The 24,132-nt window shown below is 54.0% G+C and overlaps 1 protein-coding gene across 2 annotated transcripts in view; it reads right to left on the reverse strand.

Annotated features, from left to right (window-relative positions):
• Positions 1–24,132, reverse strand: part of DCAKD (dephospho-CoA kinase domain containing) — a 55,262-nt gene that overhangs the window by 4,451 nt on the left and 26,679 nt on the right. For both annotated transcript variants that reach the window (XR_016022959.1, XR_016022960.1), the window contains 2 exons: positions 14,591–14,788; positions 10,309–10,487 (listed from right to left, as the gene is read on the reverse strand). The gene's annotated coding sequence lies outside the window, so the exon portion shown is untranslated. The remainder of the gene's footprint in view (positions 1–10,308; positions 10,488–14,590; positions 14,789–24,132) is intronic.

Consider the following 24,132-nt stretch of genomic DNA (forward strand, 5'->3'; position numbering starts at 1 on the left):
AGAGAACTTTTCACTCACACCAGTGGGGGGGGTGTCCTTTCCAGTCCCACAGTCAGCCAGGTCAGACAAGGAACCGTGTGGGTGTGAGCTGGGGGCTCTGACCACTGCACCCCTTCCCTTCAGGACAGGGCAGGGGGGCCCAGTACCCCACGTACCGCTCTGGTTTCCCCATTGCCTCCTGGGGGCTTCACTCTGCACCCATTCTCCCCCTCCTATCTGTATGCCCACACCCAACAGCTCATTCTGGCTGCTCCCTCACCTGTGAGGATGTGCCGCCCCACCTCCATGCCCACCCCACACAACTTTGGGGGTACAAGCGTCCCCGTGATGTCTCACGCACTCAGAGTTAGACACAGCCAATTACACAGAGTTGTACACAGTCTGCATGCCCCATTACCCACAGCTTCGCCATTTCTCCCACGGTTATAGTCACAGGGCTCCCGGTCCTCTCACGCAGCTGTACACACTGCCTTCCTCATCCACACACAGCCTCCCCCACTGCTGCTCGCACGCACGAGCACCCTTGCCGCGTGTCACATGCGTGGGCTCACCGGGGCTCACCCGCGGGCCCCCCACGCCACAGTTGCACACTGGTGGCATCCGCGCTCACACGTACATACACGCGCGCACGCACCCGTTCCATAATAATATTAGACATGCCATTTCTTTTGCATGACAGTTTCAGTGGAGATGCTCAGAGCTGTCACTTGGATGAAAAATAATGCATAATCCTCATCTTCCTTCCTTCCCTTCCCTTTCTTTCTTCCCTGTTTAATGAGCTCCTAAAAATATTCCTTGCTGTCTCGCCGAGGCTGTGGGCTAAGTGTGAGTCAAGCCTCCCTACCCCCTCCCATCCCTGTTCCCTCCCTCGACCCCTGAGTGGGCTGTAGGATGAATGGTCACAGGCAGTCTCAGGGCTCGCCCAAGCCAGGCCAGGCAGAAAGGCTCTCTCCTCAGAGCTCTGACTCCTGCTCCCCGCCTCCCCTGGCTAGCCCACCCCCCTGAGCTGGAAATAAGAGAGGCAGGTTAGACCCAGATGGGTGAGGTGCAGGAAGAAAGACAGAAGCTCTTCTCAGGTTCCTGACCACCCTTGGCAACCTCCTCCTCAACTCCTGACCAATTTCACAGGACCCGCCCCATCCATCATCCCTCCCATCTCTGGAGCCGAGGTCCCTTCTCCACCTCCTTACACACCTGCTTCATTCTCTCCCAGAACTCAGGGAAGAAGGAGAAATGGCCTCCCTGAATGCCTAGTTTCTACCAGCACCTGATGCGGGCTCTGCTGGGAAAACTGCAATTGTCACAGCTCCCTCCAATTCATCCTTCAAGCCTCAGATCAAAGTCACTTCCTCCCTGAAGCCTCCCTTATTCACACAGAAAGAGCTATTTGTTCACTGTACATATTGACACACTTTAATAATATGAAATTCACAGAGGAGAGGCAATCGCATGTTGTGCCTCGTGGGAACCTTTGTATCTTTGTGGCACTCTCCACCCTGTTTTCTCTTTCTTATCTACGTGTGTCACTCCCCCCACCTCTCAGCTCCTTCAGGCTGGAACCCAGCTTGCCTGCTTGGATGGATGGATGGATGGACGGATGGGAGGTGATGTCAAGGGAAGAGTTCAGGGTCATGCGTCAGGAAACTGAATGTTCACCCAGTGTCTGTGAACATTCACTGTGACTTTGGGAAAGGCAAAAGCCCTCTCTGGGCCTCAGTTTCCCCATCTGTAAAATAGGAGAGCTGGGCCAGATGGTGTCTAAGGTCTGTTGCAGTTCTGGCAATTCTCATTCTATGATTCTCCACAGTGTCAGGTGGAGTAAACCTGCCTGTAGACTTTGAAGCCCCATCCTCCTGTGTGCGAGGGGCTGGGGTGCTGTGATGAACATGGCACGGAGTTCTCAGCACGGCGACCTGGGGCTTTATTTTCCCAACCTGTCCTCTGCCTCCCACCTCTCCCATATCTATTTCTTTGCTCCAGTTTCTTAATTCCATTTCCATATCTTCTTTCATTCTCTGTCCCTTCTCTTGCTTTTTCTGGGCCTGCATCATACCCAGTAGTAGCTCAGAGCAAGTGCCCTCCCTACTTCCCTTCCTCAGCCTTCCCTCTCCCAGCCCCACCTGCTTCAGGAGGCCCCTCCCCACGGGCCTCCCCATCTCATCCCAGCAGCTCCAGTCCCGAAAGGTTAAGCTAATAGCAGCTCCTTTCCCATCAGCTGCTCTTGTTTGCTCTACATAATTGCAGAAGAGGGGGACTGGGAGGGGGGCCCTCGGAGTGGTAGCTGGTGTATAGGGAAGGGGCTATGCAGCTTTGTCCCTGGGAACGGCAGCTAGGGGAAGGTGGCACTTACAGAAATGGGATGGTGGGCTGAGTGGGAGCTAACCATATGGTACAAGGATTGGGCAGAAGAGAAGGCCCAGCTGTGGCAGAGTTGGCTGGAGAAGACGGGATGGGTTCAGAGAAGAGCCATCAGAGACCTTACTACTGGGAAGAAAGTAATAATGACAACAATAAAAGCCATGAGTGACATCTGTCAAGCACGTACTATGTGCCAGGCCCTATACCAAGCACTTTACTGGCTTTATCTCACCGATCTTCACAACACACCCAGGACCCAGGTTCAGCTCTTGTGCCCATTTTACAGGAAACTGAGGCTCTAGGAGGTTAAATAGTTGTCCATGGTCACATGTTGTTAAGTGGCAGAGCCTCAAACACAGACTGCTCTTTTTCATTCCTTCTGCTCAGAGAGGGTTAGCGCTTGCAGGGACTTGGGAGCCTTTAGGTCCAACTCATTGTCCAGAAGCACAGAGGGAAAGGGAGTTGTCTAAAGTCACAGATCAAGTTATTGCCACAACTGGACTGACGATTCAGGTCGGATACGGAGGGCGTTGCTCCCCTTCTGAGCCTCAGTCCCCTTGGAGACTTCCTGTGGATGAGGGGTGACGAGGTAGACAAAGCAGGTCTCTGGGGTGGAGGGTGTGGAGCTGAGGGGGCCTGGTGTGTGCACAGCGGAGGGGGAACGCCACCTCTCTGCCAGGGAGCAGCAGCCCTGGCCTCTTGCTGGAGTGAGTATCTTCAATAATTCATTAGGGACAGAATGGAGCCTGGAGCAGCGAGCGGAAGGTAGGGTGGGGAATGTCACAGCCAGTGGCAGTGAATTTAGGCCAGCACCAGAAAGCTGGCGATAGGAAGTCAGCATGCCTAAGTCCTCAGGCCTAGCCGTCCCAGCGGCAGACTTGGGGCCATGCTGCCCTCCACATTCCTGCCTCCCTGGGGCACCGCATATGGGCTCCAATCACCACAACTTGTCTCTCGTCTTCTTCCCAAGAAATGGAGTCTCGGGGCCGGTATTTCCTTCCCCTTCAGACTTGGGGGCTCCCCAAGGCAGGGACTGTGTTTCTACTATCAGACTGGTGTTCCCAGGGCAAGGATTGAGTCTCCCCCATCAGACTGGACATTCACCTAAGGCAGAGATTATGCCTCCCCATCAAATTACTCCCCCTCCAGCCTCTGCCCCTGTGATCTCGTGGTCACAGCAGTTCTAACATTGGCTCCATCCTGGCCCATTGCTGGCTCCACACCACAGCGGTGAGTAACCCTGTCCCTTCCTGGCTTCTGCCCGAGTACCCACCAGACTTTCTTTGTAGTGGCCTTCTAGGATGGATGCAGCTCTGCCCAAGTTGGCACTCTTCCTCCTGCTGGCCTCTTGATAATTGATGGTCAGTGCAGCAAATACTTCCTTTTCCCTTCATGGTAAGAATCCTCGAGCCCCTGGCTGGTTATGGCCATTTCCCACCATTCACACCATTAGTTGGACCCATGATGACAATATAGGGGCAGGGTTGGTGAGACAGGGGTGACTCGGAGGCCATCTTTCTTGAGAGGGGTTCTTCTAAACTCTACTTGGACACTTCTAGTCCAGGGTGCTCTGTGCCTCTGGAAGCAGAGGAGCTCTCTCTTGTGGAAAATGAGCTGCTTTCTGGGGAAACTGTCCTCACTGGAAGCTGAAATTCACCTTGTTGTGACTGCCCCATGCAAACCTGACATTCTCTGCACCTGTGCCAGCAGGTCTGCAGCTTGCCCAGAGCTGGGGAGCTCCAATCAAGGGCTGCACACTACCATGGGTCCCCCAACATCCACATCTGCAGCTCACTGCATGCCTGGGTGCAGGCCCCCACCTCTCGTCAGCACTGCAGGGGGCAGCTGTGATGGGCTAGGTGAGCAGATAGTCTCATTTGTATTCTGAGTGGCGAGGCTGGGCCATGGCTTTTTCAGTGAGAATCCCACCCTCTCCCCCAGCTCCATCTTTCAAAACTTCTCCAAGCAGCATCAATAATGGGAATCGATTGATCAATGAGCATCCTGGCCTTGAGGCCCACAGCCCCTGTGGAGCTTTGCTGCATCCCTAAGCACTTCAGCTCCCTGGCCACTGCATCCCCCAAGCCCCACACATCAATTCTCAGGACCTGGCCCTGCCTTTCCATCTGCTACCATCCCGAGACCAAGCTCCAGGACAGATTTGCTTTGACTGAGCAAGGAGGGTAGCCTGGGACTAGAGAAAGCCTTGGAGTAGGAAACCAAGGACTGATTCTGAGTTCAGAATTGCTTGAGTCTTATCAGGTGCCATGCAGAGTGGGAGAGGGGGTGCCATACCGTCAGGGTGTGGGAACTGACCTCTTTATTCCAATCTCCAAATGCTGACTATTCAACATCCACCTCTTAATAATGACTAGCCAAGTGACCATCACAAGCAGTACTGACCACCCATCAACCCAGCTCCAACCCTCCAACACTGATGTCCTATGGCCAACCAACTATCAAATGTCACCAATTCATCACTGACCGTCCACCCCGATAGCCCAACATCAATATGCTAATACACCCTCTCAACTGGTCACCCATCACCAACATCTCTACCCCAACGTCTGGTAACGAGCCTCATTACACATCTCCCAGACTGACTGCCTCAAATTAACTACCTAAAACCACCCTCCATCTAAGATTCCACCCAATAAGGACCCCCTCCAAATCACTCACTATCACTTGTTGCTTCGTGCTGAGCCCGGTTTAACTCTTCAGCTATCTGCTGGTCACAGCCAGGCTGCCCTGACCCTAACTGGGCACTCATTTGAACTTCCGCTGGCTCCTGGGACCTGTCTGGTTGGCCAGTGGTAGAACTGTTGGGTCTCTAGTCCCATTCCTCTCTAGCTGACCAGGCCCTAACGGCTCCGCCCAGCAGGCACTGACCAGCTGCATAGTTTGGTTGGGGAGGCTTTTCCTCACTGTCCCTGGGCTGTCCTCAGAGACGTCTGGCTGCTGCTTGCTGGATGCGTCCATCACCCCCAGCCCCCAAATAGGGTGTTAGTTGCTAGGAATGACAGTTGTGGAGGGTCACGGCTCTGGGCTGGGCTGTTCTCACATCACAGGTGGAAGGAGGCTCCTCCCCCTGTCCACTCCCCTCTGGGAGCAGGGGTTCAAAGTGAAGGAGGCAAGGGATGGCTCTGAGAGGGGGAAGAGAATGGGATGAACTGGAGCTGAGAAAGGATGCAGAGAAGGCCTGTAAGAGCAGGGGATGGCGGAGGCCAGGGCAACGGGAGAAGGAAGCTAGGAGCTAAGAAATGGTGAGGGCAAAAAGGAGGATGAGAGGTGGGAACAGGTACAGTTCTCAGCCTGTCAGCCCTGTGTGCTGCCCCGGCCATTCCCACCCCTCCTGACTGCCCCTGCTTAATAAAAAGCTCCACGGAGGCTCATAGAGTGAGTTCATGATCCCCCTTCATCAAGGACTCAGAACCAGGGCCATTAATTAGATGAGGGAGCAGATGCTCCATGACAGGAAATTACTCTGTCCCTGGAACCTCTGGCCCAGCCTTGGCCTCAGGCTCAGGAGGCTGTCTGTCCACCCTCATTCTCTGTGGGACCTCTCCAGGGACAGGCATGTACCAACTGTGATCTCTTGCCTGCTGCCAGCCTTAGAGCCAGGGCCCAGGAGACCCCATACCCCAGGTGGGAAATTGGCTTCTGGATTTGATTCTGACATACATGTCCACGGCAAGTTTCCCATAATTCCAAGGAGGAGGCTCACTTCCTCCTTCGAGGAACGCTGTTACCCTGGCTCCTAATGGGGATCTCTGGGCTCCTCGCTTCCTCTCCTGGGCCACAGACTGCCACAGACCACCTGGAACTTTCCTGAGCTGAAACAAGGCGAGGCTTGTTGGCAATGACTTCTCCTGGATCCTGGACCCTTTTTCTGCTCTCTCGCCCCACCTTAGGGATCGGCCAGGCCCTTCCTGTCCAGTGGAGATGGGGCTCTCACCAAAGAAGCCACAGGACATCTGGAGCATTCACTGAGCCCCCATGTGTAGACATTCACACACACACACACACACACACACACACACACACACACATACACAACAGGAGTGAGCCTGCCGTGTGGGACAGACCACAGGAGGTCAAGGGCAGAAGGATCCCAGAGGGCTGCTGACAGCTAGGACGTTTTCAGCAGGAAGCAGGAACTAGTCTGGGTCTTCAGGATTGCACAGGACGTGGTTTCAAGGAGAGGAGATGGAGAAGGCGTTCCAGGCAGAGGGAACAGCCTGTGCAAAGACACGGAGGAGGGATGGCGGGAGCATGGGGAACACGTGCCAGCTCCAAGGAGCCTAAAGTGCAGGCAGGATGGGGACGAAGCTGAAGAGGGGCGTTTAAGGACCTCTCGAGTGCTCTTTCAAGGCATGAAGATTATTTTCTGATCCCCAAATCTGAGCATATGGTGTGATTGGTTGTGTGTGCTTAAGGGCCTGATGGGGAAGGATGTTTGAAATCTGGGTCACCTTGGAAAAGCAGGTATTTGGGGCAGTGGAACCCTTTTCTCTTGTGTTTTTCCCCCATCCCTTCTCCAGTTGCAAGTCATACCAGTTAGATTCTGGGGCCATCTTTCAGGAACCTGGGGCAGATGGAATGGGGTACCACTTCCCCAGGACCTCAGTCAAGGCCCTGGAACCTCTGCAGTACGGCAGCCCTGGTGTCCTGCCTCCTGATTTTGCCCGCCTGCCTGAGGCAAAGCCACCCTTTCCACTTCTCTAGTTAAAACCCAGTCCCATTCCTGCGGTCCCAGGGCTTCCCCCAACAGGACAGAAATCAATGAGCAATTTGCTGCTATTTGTAGATTGCCTTTTCCTGCCGGCCCTCCAAGCCCAGCAGGTCCTGACCAAGTTCGGCCCTGTTTCCTCCTGGGTCAGATGGAGCCTCGTGCTGAGTACCCAGAGGTGGGGTAGGGTGTAGGGTGGGTTACAGCCCAGAGGTCCCTGCAGGGGCCAGGAATGATCTACTACCTGGATAAACTCCTGAGAATCTAGAGGAAATAAGGACAAAGCAAATCACTGGCCCAGGAATCTGTATTTTTAAGAAAACCCTCCAAGGGACTCAAAGGGGGCCAGTGCAAGTATTGCTGGGAAATTCAGAGTTGGCTGCTGTCAGCCTTCCTTCCACCTGCTAGCTGTGTGGCCTTACTTACATTCTCTGGCTTCAGCATCCTCATCTGTAAAATGAAGGCAATAATAGCTTCGGCCTCCTGCAACTGTCCAGAGGATTAACAGAAAACGCAGGCGTGGGGCTTAACTCAAAGCCAGGCACTTCACAGGCCCGGTAAATGATTGATGATCACAGCAAGTGAGACCAAGGGCTCTGAGCGCCAGCGCACTGGCCTTCCCTGGGGTCCCTGGGGGGGTCAGTCTGGTACCTGCCCCAGAGCAGAGTGCCCACGCCCCCTCCCGCTGCACTGGAGGCCCATTACCTGTCTCCTGGCTGGTAGGTGGGAGAGGCTTCTCAGGGGGGATGTGTGTGTGTGTGTGTGTGGTGGGGGGAGCTTAATCCCTAGGGGTCATAATAGGTACAGGTGTAGCTTTCAGCTTAGCTTACCTGGGTTTCTTTATTCAACTTTGTTGAAGCATAATTTACCTACCATAAAATGCACCCATTTTAAGTGTTTGACTTGATGAGTATTGACAACTTATACGCACACACTAACCACTACCATCAGGATACAGATCATTTTCATCGCCCCAAAAACTCCCTGCGCCCCTTCCCACCCTCCCCCAGCCCCAGGCCACCACCGACCTGCTTTCTGGCACTATAGATTAGATTTGTCTTTCTCAGAGTTTCATATAAATGGAATTATGTAGTGTGTACTCTTGGTGTCGGGCTGCTTTTCCCTTTTCATAATGTTTAGAGATTCACCCACGTTGTTGAGCTGTCAGTGGGTTACACCTTTTGATTGCGGAGTCGCATCCCATTGTATGAGTATAGGACGGTTTGGCCCCCTGTTGATGGACATTTGTGTTGTTTCCAGGTTTGGGCAGTTGCGAACAAAGCTGCTATGAATATGTGTGTACAAGTCTTTGTGGGAACACAGGGTTTCAGTTTTCTTGGGTAAATAGCTAAGAGTGGAATGACCGGGTGCTCTGGTAATTATATGTTTAACTGACAAACTGTTTCCCAAAGTAGTCGTGTCATTGTATATTTCTACTTCCGGCAAATGAGAGTTCCAGAGCAACTGGAACTCACCAACACTTAGCATGGCCAGTCTTCTAAGGTGTGCGTAGTGGTAGTTGTTGTGGTTTTAATTTGCATTTCCCTGATAATGAATAATGTCGAGTATCTTTTTCATGTTGGCCATTCCATAGTTTCTTCTGAGCGTTTTAAAGTTAGGTAGTTTGTCTTATTATTGAGTTGTAGGAGTGTGCCAGATAAAAGTCCTTTGCCAGATATACAGAGGGTGCCAAAAAAATGTATACACGTTGTAAGAAAGGAAAACTGTATTAAAATTGTAATACTCAATACATACCGATAACAAAAGATGAATACAAGTCACGTTTGACTTCTGCAATTACAAGATGTGCTCAAAGTGGTTACCATCAGCATCCAGACACTTCTGATTACGGCAAACTACTGCTTGAGCAACGTTGACCAAAGTGTCCACTTGTATACATTTTTTTGGCACCCCCAGTATATAGATGGCAAATATTTTCTCCCAGGCTGTGGCTTGCCTTATTATTTTCTCAGCTCTCTAAATCTTGACTGTTCCCTGTGTACAACCTTGAGCAAACGACTTAGTCTTTCTGACCCCTAGCTTCCTTCTCAGTAAAATGGAGGTAAAAGTACATACCATACGGAGGTGTGATATTGAACTCAGTTCATATATGTAACGTGCTGGAACCCAGAGGAGGTCCTCAACTCATGGTGGCCAGTACTGCTGTTATTCTCAGGCCGTTCATGGCTTCTCCTTCACCTTTTGTGGATCTGGTCCTGATGGGGTAATATCTCTTTTCTGTCCATCTGACCCCTGAGGATCCATGAGCAGCCAATGCAGGGGCAGGATGGGGCGGGATGGGGTGGGATGGGGTGGGATGGGGCAGGATGGGGCGGGATGGGGCAGGATGGGGCAGGATGACTAGAACCATCATCCCATGTGAAGCTGGGCCTCCATCAATCTGGCTTCTGACCAGACATACTGATTTGGGGACCATAGGTGCTGTGCCCAGGGGCCCACCCTCCAGGAGCTTCAGAGAAAAGAAAAGTGTCTTTGGGAACCTGTAACTCCTGTGGACCCATAGTTGTTCATGCACACCCAGAATCCCTTAGTCACAAAATCTACACAAGCACCAGTATGTAACCCTCTCACACTCCTTCTGGCACCTGCACAAACTCAGACACACCAAAAGCGAAATGCAGTGGTCACCTGCTCCCAGCCCCCATTGCCACGGATCAGGAGTGGCAGGCTTACTGGCCAGACCATGTATAATTCAGCAACGTGGACCAAAATAGTTCTCTTCAGGCCCAGCCTCTTGGATGAGGGAGGAGGAGGCGGAGGAGTAAGAGCAGCAAAGGGAGTGGGGACAGTGACCTCAGCCCTGGTGAAGAGCGGAGTCTGCCTCTGGCTCCAGGTGCCTGGGCAGAGCCTGGGGGGAGGGGGGAGCTTCAAGAGCCCCCTGCAGGGCTCCCTTCCCAAGTTGAGGGGTCCCTCTTTCTCCTTTCCCCACTCACATCCCAACATCCTCCAACCTGGGGAGGCAGGGTCCCCCAAGGGGCAGCTGGGAGAGCAATCTGGGGAGCTGCACCGCCCACCTCGGGCCGCTCATACCTGCTGGGGCCTGGAGTCCCCACCTCATGTCTCTGACTTCCTGACACTTCCCCAGGGCCCAGGGGGAGAGGGACACTGCTCAGTTCTCAGACATCTTTGTCTCAGGCCTCCTGTCTTCACCTCACCCATTAATCAGTTGATAAGTCCACAAATATTTACTGAGCACTCACCCGGGTAAGGCTGCGTCCTAGGACATCAGAGGGCATCCGGGCTGCGCGCAGAGAGGCTCACAACTTGCTGAGGAGGCAGGACATTCACAAGGGCCAGGCCAGGGAGGGACAGGCCGCAGGGGTCAGGGCCAGGGGCTACGGAAGGCTTCCAGCTGAAGGCCTGCTTTGGTCCATCCTGCCTGGATGGAGGGCTGGATTCAGGGAGGTAGACAGGCAGGAGGGAGTGGTGCGAGCTGGATGAGGGGCTGGAGAGAACACGGCTTTCTGGATGTTAATAAGAAGACGGGCTGACGGAAGCAGGGCCACGGAAGGAAGTCATGGTGGGGCTGGCCTGGCATGTCCTTCGTCCTTCCAGAGTCAAAAGGACCGGGACTGTCCCATATCCAATCCCCAGGGAGTTCCCTCCAAGATTCCGTCACGTGGTATTAAACACTTTGCCTTGGAGTCAGCCTGCTGGGGTTCAAATCTCGACATCAATACTTCATTGCACCATGACCTTGGGCAAGTGACTTAACGCTGCCTGTTCCCTCACCTGTTAAATGGGGTTAATAATAGTTGCTATCTCATGGCCTTGTTGAAGACACCCATGAGAAATGCAAACAGTGCTTAACCTTGCAGCCATTCTGACTGTCTCATCTCCCATGTTCTCCCCACCTACGCAGAGAGAGATGCAGCAGTATAGGGTTTCTTCAGGACCCCAGTGGCTAACCAGGAGAGAGGAAAGAGATATTGGGGCCAGATAGAAAGCAAGAGGGCTTCCTGGCAGAGGAAGCCTTTGAGGTATGATTTGACTTGAGGTACCTGACTCCAGAACACATAGAGACAAAGGGGACTAGTGGGCCCAGGGACATGGAACACGACACTCCCTGTGATGCGGTGGGAGTCCCAGGGGCTTTGATTTTGCTTCGCTGTGTTTCCTCCCTGTACAAAGTCAGTGTGTGGGTTGCTTTGACCCTAAATTCTGGGGGCTTCCTCCCTCCTCTCCGCCTCATTCTCCATCCATCTCTTTGGCCTCTGGTTGTTTCTCCATCACCCTCTGCCTCCACCTCTCTTAGTCTCCCTCATTTTATCTTTCCCTAAATCTCACCCTCCCTCTCTTCTTCCAAGTCTCTCTCCGGCTCTGATTCCATTTTCCCTATCTCTTCTTTGCTCTCCCATCTCTCCAGGGACCTCCCTAAAACTCCACACTCTCTTCCTGGGACTGGAAGCAGCTGGGGAGAGGTGAGGGGGTCCCTGCCTCTGAGGGGCCCACTCCAGACCAGCCCTATCGATTAGGGCTTTCTTCAGAGGGAGGGAGACATCAATGACTGTGCCATAAGCCTCAACAGCGCTGCTAATATTAGCCCAGGAAGGCAGCTCACTGATGGATTAGGAGAAATTAAGAATTCAAATTCTGTAATTTGAATTGGAGGGCCCTGCCTGCTGACAGCTAATACTTCCCCAGAAATTAATGAGTGAAGAAGGAGGGATGGCAGCACTGGTTTTCCTCTTTGACAATATAATTTTCCCCGTGATCTGTGCCTTTGAAATCCCCATCCCCAAGCAGGCACTTGCCTGGAGGGCTGGTGCCTCCTGTTTGTCTTAGGTCTTATTCCCAGATTCTCGTGGATCCCAGAAATTCCTGGGCTCTGGCCTCCTAATGTCTAACAGAGCCCTGGGCTCCTGCCTGCTGGTGCTTCCAGCGTGAGGCTGGCTGCTCAGGGAGAGGCGAGGTGAGGCTGGGAAAGAAAGACTGTGGGGCCTCGCTTACTGTCCCTCCTGGCGGTATGTGGTCCCAGCAAGATCTGAACTTCTCATCTCAGGATGCTAGTCTGTCAAATGGAGATAATAATCACCGCCCCTGTCAGGAGTGCTGTGAGGTGTGAGATGCAAACGATGGTTACCTTCTTCCCTCCCTCCCCGCCTCTTCTCCCTGTGCATCCCGGCTGTGTGGTCCTTCAGAATACCCAGCAACACCCCCACAGCCTAACCACGCACAGACCTCCTTCCTGCAGGAAGTCCAGCGGCGCTTCATCCTATTGAGACCCATGGCTCCTGAGCGCCCAGGGCCTCATTTCTTCAACTTTTCTGCCAAGTCTCGAAGTTCTGGGTTATCCTGGGAAGCGGGTGTCCTATTTCCCAGACCAGATCGTCTGCCTCCCCGAGGCCACACTGGCCCTGTGCCTGGCACCCAGTAGGTGTTCAATAACTGGTGAACGAATGTAACCAACACTTTCTACTCCCTGTGCCTGCCTCGCTGACTGACAGATGCTGGAGTCTGCCAGGGCCTGGCCCGTCCCCAGGGCCCGTGTCCTGGTGCAGAGGTGCAGCGAGCACATTCACTTCTGCTGGGGATAGCTTCCCAGAGCACATCCTCTAAAATGGCAGCTTTTAAGCAATTTTCTGAAAAACGTTGACATGGGCTTTAAGGTGATGGAGAAAGTCCTTAGAGACAGCCCTGGGAAGGCCGGAGGTGGGCCTTTACCTGTGTGCTTCCGACCCTTTACCCTTTGGGACACACCCTTCCCCTGACCCTGCCCTCCTGCCCCAGTCCCACGCTCCCTCTCTCTACCTGGCACCTGGCCAAGCTCTGGCTCAGGAACCTGGGGGGACAGCCTTAGCTACTGGAGCAGACAGACGGGCCCTGGAAAGTTTGGAGCCCAGAGGTCCCCACAGGATTGGCCACCGAGGAGTTGGGATTGGACCTCTTCAGCCACATGAGAGCCAGGACACAAGGAATCAATAGAAATGGCTTCCTTTGGAGCTGGGAGGGTCCTTAAGGCTCACTTAGGACCAATACTCTTTTTGACAGCAGGGGAAACTGAGGCTCAGAAAATTAGTATGCAATCAAACGCCAACAATCTTTCTAATGGGGAGAAAGCTGGCAGGGCGATCCCTGAAGCAGATAACACCAAATCCCTCTAGAAGGCTCTTTGGGATTCTGAAAAATCAGATGTTCTTTCCAATTCTGCTTCCTCGGGCTAGTGTTTGAGCAAAAGTTTACTCCCAGGTGGGCTGGGGATAGAAGCAGAGAAGTGAAACTGGCAGAAAAGCAGTTTTCTAAGTGGCTAAGGGATGCTTTGGGCAGGAAACACGGCTGCTGGAATCCTGTTCCCTACCCTCCCACCCCCGCCCCCACCCCCCCACCCCCACCCCCACCCAGCCTGCTTGCCTGGGAAGCCACCAGTCCCCACCCCCGTCGTCAATCTTCCCATTCCTACTGAGGCTCATGCAGATCCAGGAGAACGGGGTGGGGGCCCAGGGGGAGCGGCTTGGAATCATCTGTGCTCTTCAAGGCTCCGGGCTCGAGGGCTCCCTCCTGACATTCCCATGCGCTCCTGCCGCCAGGGCCCCTCTGGTGCCCAAATCGCCTTTTCCCAGATCCAATTAAAACGGTGTTTGGAGCAAGGTTGAAATAATCACATAATCATTTTCTCCCTTAAAGTTACTGGCTGGAGCTCAATTTGAAAGCTGAGCTAGAAATTGAACCTGTGGGGTGGGGACAGCAGAGGGGCTGGAGGGGAGAGGTGGGGGCTCTCCATGGGGATCAGAGGCTCATGGCTATGGTTGTCCTCTCACTGAAGGCACTGGAGGTGTCACAACCCCCACTCCTACTGTCTATCCCCATCTCACTCACTTGCTCAGGTCACAAATGTCTCTTGGGGCTATAGGGCTCCCAGACATGGGGAGGACAACAGGTTTAGAGTCCATATCATCAGACTTTCTCAATTCCTGGGCCTAACAGGAGAGGCCACGTGCCCAAAGTCACCAGAGGGGTTAAGCAAAGCTCGGACTCCAGCGAGGTCTTAACTCTCCAACCAGAGCTCTGTCTCCACCCCAGGTTTCCTGTCTCCCATGTTGGAAGCCCCAGTACCTACAGCTATACCCTCCCCACGCCCCCTCCTTCTTTGCCCACCCCCCATCTCCCATGGTTCCCTGGGTCGATCCCCCCACATTCTCCACAAAGAGGAGGGGAAGGGCTCACTGGCTTGCTCTCTGATCCAGTGGCCTCCCTGCACACCCACAGCTGAAATGCCACACGAGGTTGCCCTGCCCTTTGCAGGGTTCTTCCTCCCCGAGCTAGACTGGGGATCAGAACATCTGCCACTTGTGGTGGCTCACTCATTTCTTCCTTCTTCCCTTCCTTCCGCAAATATTCACCATGTCCTTACTTCATGGGAGGCCCCAAGCAGGGTGCCAGGGATGAGTGGGGACAGACAGAGCAGCAGCTGCCCTCAGGTCCCAGTGGCAGATGGGCGCAAGTTAAGAACTATAACATATAACAGGATAGGAGGACACTTACTTGCAGTTAGGGAGTCAGAGGGCTTCCTGGCTGAAGCGACCTCTAAGCCAAGGCCTCAAAGCTGAAGAGGAGTGTGTTTTCCAAGATGAATGTGAAGGCTAGGAGGCAAGGAACCACCAGCTGTGACCTTGGGCGAGTTGCGGTCTCAGTTTCCTCATCTCTAGAATGGACTTCCTGTTCTGTTTGCCTCCCAGGATTCTGGAGAAGAATGAATATAGATATAGTATGTGAGATGGAAAATTCCATTCAACTGATTATTGTTGTTAATGGAGGGCATTTGTCCGCCACCTCAGACAACAGGACAGAGTCTGAGGGAGGGGTGGGTCGGGGATCAGAGTGGGTGGAGGAGGCTGGAGGTGGGAGGAACAGGAATAGGGAATTGCTCTGCAGAGCCCTTGTGGTTCTTGGGGGTTAGGAGCCAGCAGCCAGGCAGGGGAAGTGCCTTGACCACAAGGCTGGGAGTGGTGGGTGTGGGAGAAACCACAGAGTTGGCAGCTGCTGCCAGGGCTAAGCCTGGCCCCAACAGTCAGTGTTCTGCTTCCGCCTGGCCAGTACCTTCTGGGCCTTGGGCACTCGAGGCCCTGAGAATCCAGGTGAGACTCCGAGGGGATCTAGCCCCTCTGGGCACCTCTCAGCCGATCAATACCTGCTCTGCCCTGCCTGCCTTCAGAAGGCTTGGTGCTGGATGAGCTAATCTGGAACTGACTGGCTAGCCAAGAGAGTGACCCCTCTCCCAACGCCACAAGACCCCTGCTCTCCCTAAGAGGGCTTGGGAGGAGACCTAGCCATGGGCAAGCTTTGTGCCTCCCTTACCAATGGCATCAACCACTGGGTGTCCTGACCCCTGGGTCCTCCTAAACCTGTCCTGGCACAGCTGGCCTGGTCAGCAGCTGCAGGGGTGAGTCACAGTTCTCATTAGAGCTTAATTAATCAATTGAGTTAATCAGACAGCTGGGATGTGCTGTGGTTGCAGATGGGGGCAGGAGAGAGAAACAGCCAACGCATGAAGGGCTGGGTCGGGCAAGCTGGGGCTGCCAGGGCTAAAGTTGGCAGTAGAACTTGTCGGGTTGGCAAGGGAGGAGGGTGCTGGCCAAGTCCACACCTGAGGTCCCTGGCAAGGAGGATGAATGGGCTCAGCAAAGACCCAGGATGAGCCCCTCTGAAAGATGCCCTTTGCTGGGTGCCAGAGACAGAGCCTGGGGAAGGAGCGATCAGGACCTCATCCACCCCTGGCCTCCTCTCTCATTTTTTATCTGGTCATGTGTGTCTCTGAAAGCTGTTTGAAATCCTAATTTGAATGGAGTGGGGAAAGGAAAGAAAGGAAAAAAGACCAGAGAAAGGTAGGTCCTCACATTCCCAGTGATCCACATCGATGGGGGAGACCAGATGTCACTGGGAGTGAAGCTGAAGAGCCAGACTCAGAGTAGAAAGACACTTGTCTCTCCAGTTGAGCCGCTCAGGCTCTGGACATCTGGATTGGAGGGGTGGGGAGGGGCCAGGGACCAGAGCCAAGGTGGGCGGGAGTCCAGCAAGAATATTGAGAGGAAGGGAGCACTTGAGCGGAGTTTACACTGTGATTTGCAAAGTGTTGTTTCATCTGTTTTTATTCTCACATCCGACCTTGGAATTACCTTGGGGAGGGGGTGAACAGGACAGGAAGTGTGATGGTGGGAAATGGATTCAGAGAGGACTCATGAACACCCCCTAGAGACCCTGCTCTCCAGGGGCTTACAGTTTCCAAGTTTCCACAGTGCAACAAGCTAAGGGCAATCTCTGGTGACCCAAAGTCAGAGGCTGTGAGAGATAAGGGTCCAGGGCCTGGGACAAACAAAGGACTATGGGAGATGGATTCGAGGGGGGTAGCATTTCTGATCAGGCTGTGAAAGGCTTCAGAGAAGAGATGGCATGAGCCAGGCCTTGCAGATGGGTAGGATTTTAATAAGTAGAAGTGGGCATGGAGAGGAAGGATGTTGCAGGAGGAGAAAACTTCCCAGGCAAAAAAGCAAGGAGGGTGCATCTGGCATGGTTAGTTAGTCCCACAAGTTGGGCTGGAAACAAGGTTCCTGTTTGTCAGGAAGAAAGGGCTTTATGGCAGAGGGCTCTTTGCTTACCAAGCCAAGGAGTCTGAAACTGAATTTGGTAGGCACTGGGAGTGACTCTAAGTGTCTAACTGGGAAGAATGGGCTTAAAGCAGTTTGGACAGAGGATGTCTGTGGAGGCAGTTCTGTGCAGGATGGAACCAAGATGGAAGAGACCCAAAATAAGGGGAGAGAGAGAGAGAGAGAGAGAGAGAGAGAGAGAGAGAGAGAGAGAGAGAGAAACGTGTGTGTGTGTGTGTGTGTGTGTGTGTGTGTGTGTGTAGAGCAGTCGATCTACTCTTAGTCACAGATGCCTCTAAGCCTTGACAAAATCTTAGACCCTTAGCTTAGAAAAATGCACAAACTGAAGATTTTGCCTTCAATGATGGCAGGCAGGAGGTATGTTCACAGACTTTTGAAGCCCATTTACTGGACCTCTTGGGGTTCAGATCTCCTAAAATCCCAGCTCTCCCTCTTGGGTGAAGAGTCTGCAAAAGCTATGACTGAGGGCTTACTGCGGCTCTCGGGACCTGGCAGGTATGCTGAGGGCACTTGGATCTGGGCAGCTGGTGCCTCTCCCCACACCGCTCCCCTCCCCCGGGGGGGGGACAGTTCTGCAGTCAGGACAGGGAGGGCTGGTAGGTAATATGAGCTGGGGCCGCTTGGGCACAGGAGCAGCCAGCTCAGGCGTGAGGGCTCCAGGCTGCCAGGCCCCCTTCCCTGGCTCCCAGCATCAGCAGAAAATGTCAGGCCAGACCCAGGAGGGCTGCCTCCCTGTCAGCACGGAGCGCCCTCCACATTGCCCTGAAATAGCCCTGTTCACTCTTTCCCACAAATCCTAGTACTAAAGAAGGGCTCTGGTGTCCTGGTTCCAAACCAGGGAGCTCCAGCTAAGCTGTTTCTGGGTTTGCTGAGTGGCTCCTGGGGAATCACACCCTTGCTGGGCCTCTGCTCCTACCCTCTCCCTCCAGCTTGCGCCTCCCCCAGGAGTAGGGTGGGCCCTGCAGACCCTAAGAGCACGCCCAGCAGTAGCCACCACAGGGCAGCCTTGGAAGAAACTTCCCTGCCCTCCCTCCTCCTGTCTTTCTCTTTTGCTCACACACGCTCACAGCTTCCAAAGCATACATTCTTTGTGTAAGAAACCGCTCTACCCCTGCTGAAGTGGGCGTGATCATGACCACCCCCATGCGATAGCCTACAGCAGAGCTCAAAGAAGAGCCTTGCCTCAGATCCGCAGCCAGAAAGCAGAGGCACCAGCTAGACAGCAAGTCTAGCTGACCGTCTCGCCTCTAATCTAGGCTGCTCCAAGAGCCAGGGGCACCAGAAAGGAGAACTCAGTGTCCACCGCAGCCCCTCCCCCATCCTGCCCAGGAGAACTCGGGGGGCCTATGAGGGAAGACCACGGCCACCTGTCTGCCTCCCCCAGAGAGTCTCCTGGTGGGCCCCTCGCACTCATAAAAGTCATGCCCCACACAAAGGGGTGCTCTGCCTTGCATTTTACAGGGGCACACTTCGCCCTCTGCCTCCAGAAGCCCCTCCGCACTGTCACAGAGGCAGGAGCCCCGGACCCTGTGGGCTTGTCACGCTAGACCTGTGCTGGTCCAACATAGTAGCCACTCAGCACATGTGTTCACTGAGTACTTGAAATGTGGCTAGTGCCACGTGTTGAAATGCTCTTTTAGATATATTGATTACATTTAAAACTATAATTTAATTTCCTGTTTCTTGATACTTTTAAAATGTCGCTATTAAACATTTAAAAGTGCTTGTGTGGCTCGCATTATATTTCTGTTGGACCATGTTGCTCTAGATAGCAATAGCCCCTCACCCCTATACAGTGTTTGGTATATTCTCATTACAATATCCGCGAAAAGATATTGAATGTCAACTGTAATTGAAAAAATTTTTAATTAAAAAATCAAATTGTGAGATGAGAGGAGTGGGGGTTACCTGCCTCCTTTTTACAGGTACGGAAAGTGTGACTCTGTGATGTCAAATGACTTAGTCAAGGTCATGTTGCCAGGAAGGGGTGGAGGCCAGGTTTTCCTGAATATAGAACTGAGACCACTTTCCAAGACAATCTAGAGACACCCCACTCTCCACATTGGTGCTGACCCACTTCCCCCAGCCCCTGCTGAAGCCCCTCTCCCTGCTAGAAACATCCCCCTGACAACCCCATTTTAAGACTAATGCCTTTTGGCCTTCCTCTGAAGCCAGAGTCTAAGCAAAGCCTTTGCCCTATCGTTAAAAGCATCCTCCTCTGTACCTGCTGCCATTCACCTAAGTGCCCCAGGGTGAAAGAAGCAATGGTCACTGCTCCCTGGGACACACCCACTTTCCCTCCCACTCTGATCCTCAGCTCGCCTCCTCTACCCATGTCCCACCCCTTCTGCTGCCTCCTTGGAGAAGAGCATATTCAATGAGGCTAGGGGACTGTTTCTTTAATTTCCCGCCCATCCGTCCCTGGAACATGATAAAAATACGCAGCATTGATCTTTTTTTTTTCCCTTCTGCTGGGGTAATGTTTACCCAGGTGTCAATCAGGAGAAGAATTTGGCTTCCTAATTTCTCTTCTCCTCCCTGGGGGCTGCGTGTCTCCCCGCCTCACACGGACACTGAGCTGGAATCAAGGTTACTAATAATCCCCCAGCACACACAGACACCAAGAGCACATATATTAAAGTCACATATTGATTTATATTTTCGGGTCCCTCAGCCTTTCTACCCAGCCTCAGCCTTTCTCTCTGCCAAAACGAAAAAAGAATTACACGGCTATATTTATCACCAAAGAGCATTGTGTCTGAAGGTAATACCCACCCTCTTTGGGGGTATTTTTTTAAAATAGTGTGGCATCGCCTATCCATAAACATTTATCTTTTCTGGTCCATTCTTTAACTTTTCCCTGAAGGAAGTGGTGGGAGATTTAAGGTAGACTGTTGGAAGGACTTCCCAATTTAACAAATAGTGGCTGCCATCCCCAAGGAGGCTGGTGGGGTTGTCTTGCCAGCAGAGATAATTCTGTTGCCAATGGTGGTAAGGGTGGGTAGGAGCCTGTGTGGAAGGTGGGGCACTGGATTCAGTAACTTCTAGAAGTCATCCACCAGTCCAAATATCACCTCATAATTAATGGCTCACCATCTATGGCCCCATTCTGCATTTGGGAAAATCAAGAGGCTGGGGAATGAGTTCACTTCCCACTGGGGTTCTCGATTCCATGTCAGCCTCGGCTTCCTACCTGGACTCTGAGCATGATGGGAAAAAAGCTTCCCTCCAGGCCTGGGTGTCTCCTGCCCTAAGGAGTTGAGGTGGGGCATAGGTCTCTGGCTGGTGGGAAGTGGTGGTGGTGGAAGCCAGGAAAGGCAGACAGTCTGGAGATTTTCATTCTTTAAGGAGAAATGGGGGAAGGAAGGGGACCCGGAGCTCTAAGCTCAGAACGCCTGTCACTCTGTCTGGTGGGCCGCCATTTAACAACGCCAAACTATTTGACGCTAGTTCCCTCAAGGGGCTCTTGGAAAGGAAGCAATGTTGAGTTCAGGAACCCACATGTGAACTCACCACCATCTTCTAGTGCCTGTTGGTGAGTTTCCTTCCCACTCACATGACATCATCTCCTTTATTATTCACAAATGCTCTGGGAGGTAAGAGGGTTTCCCATTTTACACATGGGAAAATGAGGCTCAATAACTTGCCCAGCGTCATACAGCCAGGACAAGGCAAGCATCCGCGACGGCCCAGCCTCCCGAGTCCTCTGCAAGGCTCACCTCCTCACCCCTGCCACAGGAGCAGTGACCTTCAGAACCCTGGCCCAGCCTTGGGTCATGGCTCTCTGCTCACCTCCAGGCCCAGCTAACTCTCTCCATCCTTGGCACCACACTTCCTCTTCTGGTTCAGCCCAGATGTACACGGGGTGGGGGTCAAAACTTCCTCTGGGGGAGTCTAACCCCAGGCTGCTGACTGCCCATGGGCTGAGAACCCATGTCCTTGGAGCGCCACTATGTGCAGGCCCAGTGCAGGGCGCTGTCCCTCTAATTACTGACCCTACAACACCCCTGTAAGGTGAAGGTTGAGCCTCATGTTACATATGGGGAAACTGAGGCTCTGGGAGCACAAGTAACATCCCTTAGGATTGGGTTAAGTCCGCGTGACCCAAAATTCTGGCTTTGGAGTTGACCGGTTAGCTCATACCCTCATACCTACTGCCGGGCTGTCCCCATCAGACAGGCCAGTTGAGGGTGAGGACCAGACAGCGCGGGGCGCAGCAGGAATCAGCAAAAGGACCCTCCCGGGGAACTTTTCCCATTGAAAATCTGTTCCTTTCGCGGCCATGGGTGATGTATGGCTGGAGCTGATGAGAAACGTGTGGCGGAATGGAGGCTGGCAGCATTGAGATTCCGCGGGGCGAGGGGGCGGCGGAGTTCCGGACACAGGCTGGGTAATTGATCTGGAGGTGCCAATTTGCAACAACTAAATATTTGGTTTCTGCCTCTGCTCGCTCCGCACTCTGCTCAAACAAACTTCAATTAAAAGCGAAAAGCGAGTGGTTGGGGGACGGCGCGCCCGGGTCCCCGCGGCCCCGATCGATAGCACGGAGCCTGCGGGCTGTGGAGCACCGAGCGCCGGGCGGGGGCGGGGGGCGGGCACAGTGGACAAGGGTGGGGGTGGCAGGCGTCCTCTTCTGGGTCGCAGAGCCCCGGGCTCCGGGGCCCGCGAGAGGCAGCGCCAGAGGGAGGACCCACGGAGGTGGCGCTTCGAGCCTTCGAGCCGGAGCTGCGGCTGAACCTCTCAGCTTGGCAGAGAGGAGGGTGCAGGGTGCCCACTCTGTGCCGAGCGGGGGACACAAATAGGGCCAGCCCCACCCCCTACTCCTAATGTCCAATCCCGTGTACTCGGACAGGGAGCCCGGGAAAGGAAGACCTCTAGGGCGCTGAACCCCCTCTCCCAGTGCACCCACCACAGGAACTTTGACGTTGGCCTTGCCGTTCAGCAGCATTCACTGAGCATCTTTCCTGAGCACGGCAGGGTGCCTGGGGCCCTGGGCGCTGAGGACCATTTCCTCTCCCTTGTCTGCCCATCTGTCCACACTTGGGTTGGCCAGAGATAAGGGTGAATCCAACCCAGGCCCCACCCCTGGAGGGGTCTGAAGGAGAGGGGTAGAATTGCGGGGAAAGAGCAGTGAGATCCTGGGAATTCCGGAGAAGGCCTGGGAAGGTGGCTACAGGCTCCAGCAAGGGAAGGAGTCATCGGGTCACAGTTGCCTCTTTTTTTTTTTTGGGGGGGGGGGTTCAAGATAAACAGCAACAATAGTCATTCACTGGATGGAGTTAGTCCATAGGGGTTTCTGTCCCTCCAGGATCTTGTAGTACTTTTTGAGAGAGACCCCAGGGCTGGCAAGGGGAGCTAATCATTGATGCTGGGAAACTGGGGCATCTCAGGGGCTGCTGGATGGGCAGCCTGGGGGGTAATTAAGACAGTTCTGGGAAAGATGTGATGAGGGATGGAGGTGGGGGTGGGGGTTGCAAAGAGGCATCCAGGTCCATGGGGATGGGTAAATGCAGACAGATGGAGAATGGAGGGGAATTGGGTTCCTTTCATCTAAGTGAAAGTTTCTTGAGGGCTAGAGGCAAGAAATAAGGCTGAGGGGTTGGGAAAGTAAGTGAGGAGGCCACTGTCCCCTCCCACATTTCTGTGCCCTACCTTCTGGGGTGGAAGGATGGCTCCCAGACTTATCCCTTCACCAAGTGAGGCTGCTACTGGTCCATTCAGCTGCAAGCTGAAGCCTCTTTCCTCTCCCCTCTCCCCCTTTAAAACCACTCTACCTGGACCCCCAGGATCCCCTGAGTCCATGGCTGGGTATGAAAGCACAGCTTCTAGGTACTCAGATGGCCCTGCGGGACTCCTCTGGACCAGGGAGGCCAGGGTGCCATCCCCATTCCCAAACACAGGGCTCTGGGGAAGACTGGTCTCACCATCTCCCCTTCTATTCCAAGCAGTTGCCTCACACACACCCAACCCCCGCCCCAACTCTCCTCATTGGCCCTCAGCCCCCAGTTCTCTCTTTGTGGCTTGGGGCACCATTATATCATCACAGGGGAGCTGGATCCAGAAGCCTCCCCATTCATTGCTGCTCTCACACCCAGTCTCTCCCAGGGGCTGCCGCATTCCCTGCCCCAAGCCTCTTCTCAGCCTGTGAGCTGGGCGCCTGCTCCCTGACATTCCTTCCTTCCCTCCCGCTCTCTCCCTGGGAGCTGAGCTGTGGAGCAGAATGATTTCCTGTAATTGGCCAGCAATCCGGCTGCCCGACTTGTTCTATCGACATGCTGGTTAGCTGGAAATTGCATTGGAATCTGAGCGACTGGGAGGGGATGGGAGGGGAGGGAGCCAAGAGAGGAGGCTCTTTGTGCCCCAGCTGGGTGCAGCCTCAACTCTGTGGGTGGGAGAGACGAGCCACCAGCCCCATTTCCCCTTTCTGGGAAGGAGCATGAAAGCAATCCATGTGACCTTCGTCATTTTGCTCCTTCTCTTTTGCCATCTCTGGGGCTGTCCCCTGCTGACCCCATGTGCCCTCATGGCGTCCCATCCTCACTGCCACCCCATTCCCTCTCCTGCTCCTAGGGCTGGTTCCTCCCGACTTAAAGTGCCTTAGCAAGAAGTAGGGGCTCTCAGCGGACATGGCTATCCCCTTCCTCCAATATCTAGCCATAGCGACTCATCATGGAGTGTCCCTAACCTTGCCTTGCCCCTCCCTTCACCCCTTCCCACCCCAGGAGAGAGACAGTAACTGCTAGATACCGAGCCAAGGTGTGATGAACGGCGGCAGTGGGAGGAGCAGTGTCCTGGGAATCTAGAAGCCTGGCCGGCTGGTGTTCGCACCTCACGCATGGCTTCATCTCTGAACCTCTGTGAGATTCTAGCCCGCCTCCTTCACTCCTTCACACAGTTGGAAGATTTCAAGGAGATAATCCCGTGAACATGCTTTAGAAACTCTAAAGCTCTACGAATTACCCTGGGGATGAGGATGGTTTTAGGGTCTGCCTGTCCCCTTCATCCCCACCAAGACGCAGGGGCGTCTGCTGCCCTCACTGGTGTCATTGCTCTGCGCCGGGGTGGTAAAGCCCCAAGCGGGAGAATGGAGCATAGGGCCCCAGCGCATAGCTTGAGGGTGGGAGCCCGGTGTCCCATGCACACAGCCCTCGCTGGGGGCGGGATGGGGACACAACCCTCTGTTCTGCGGAGCCAGGAGTGCGCGGGGCCCGCAACTCCAGCGAAAAGGACGCGGGCGAGCAACACAGCTCTTTAATTAGCGCCCGGGGCCAAGCGGTGTGCCTGTGCCTCCGCTGCCCCGGGGTCTGCGCTTCCGCCGCAGTCGCCCGGCGGGGGATCTGAAGCCCGGAGGGAGGTGGGAACGCCAACTGGAGAAAGTTAGCAACTGCTCCGCGAGCGCCCGCCGCGGAGGCTCGATCCCAA

This window comes from Rhinolophus sinicus, chromosome 12, assembly GCF_057876585.1.
Source record: "Rhinolophus sinicus isolate RSI-liver-muscle chromosome 12, RSI-T2T, whole genome shotgun sequence".
Lineage (NCBI taxonomy): Eukaryota > Metazoa > Chordata > Mammalia > Chiroptera > Rhinolophidae > Rhinolophus > Rhinolophus sinicus.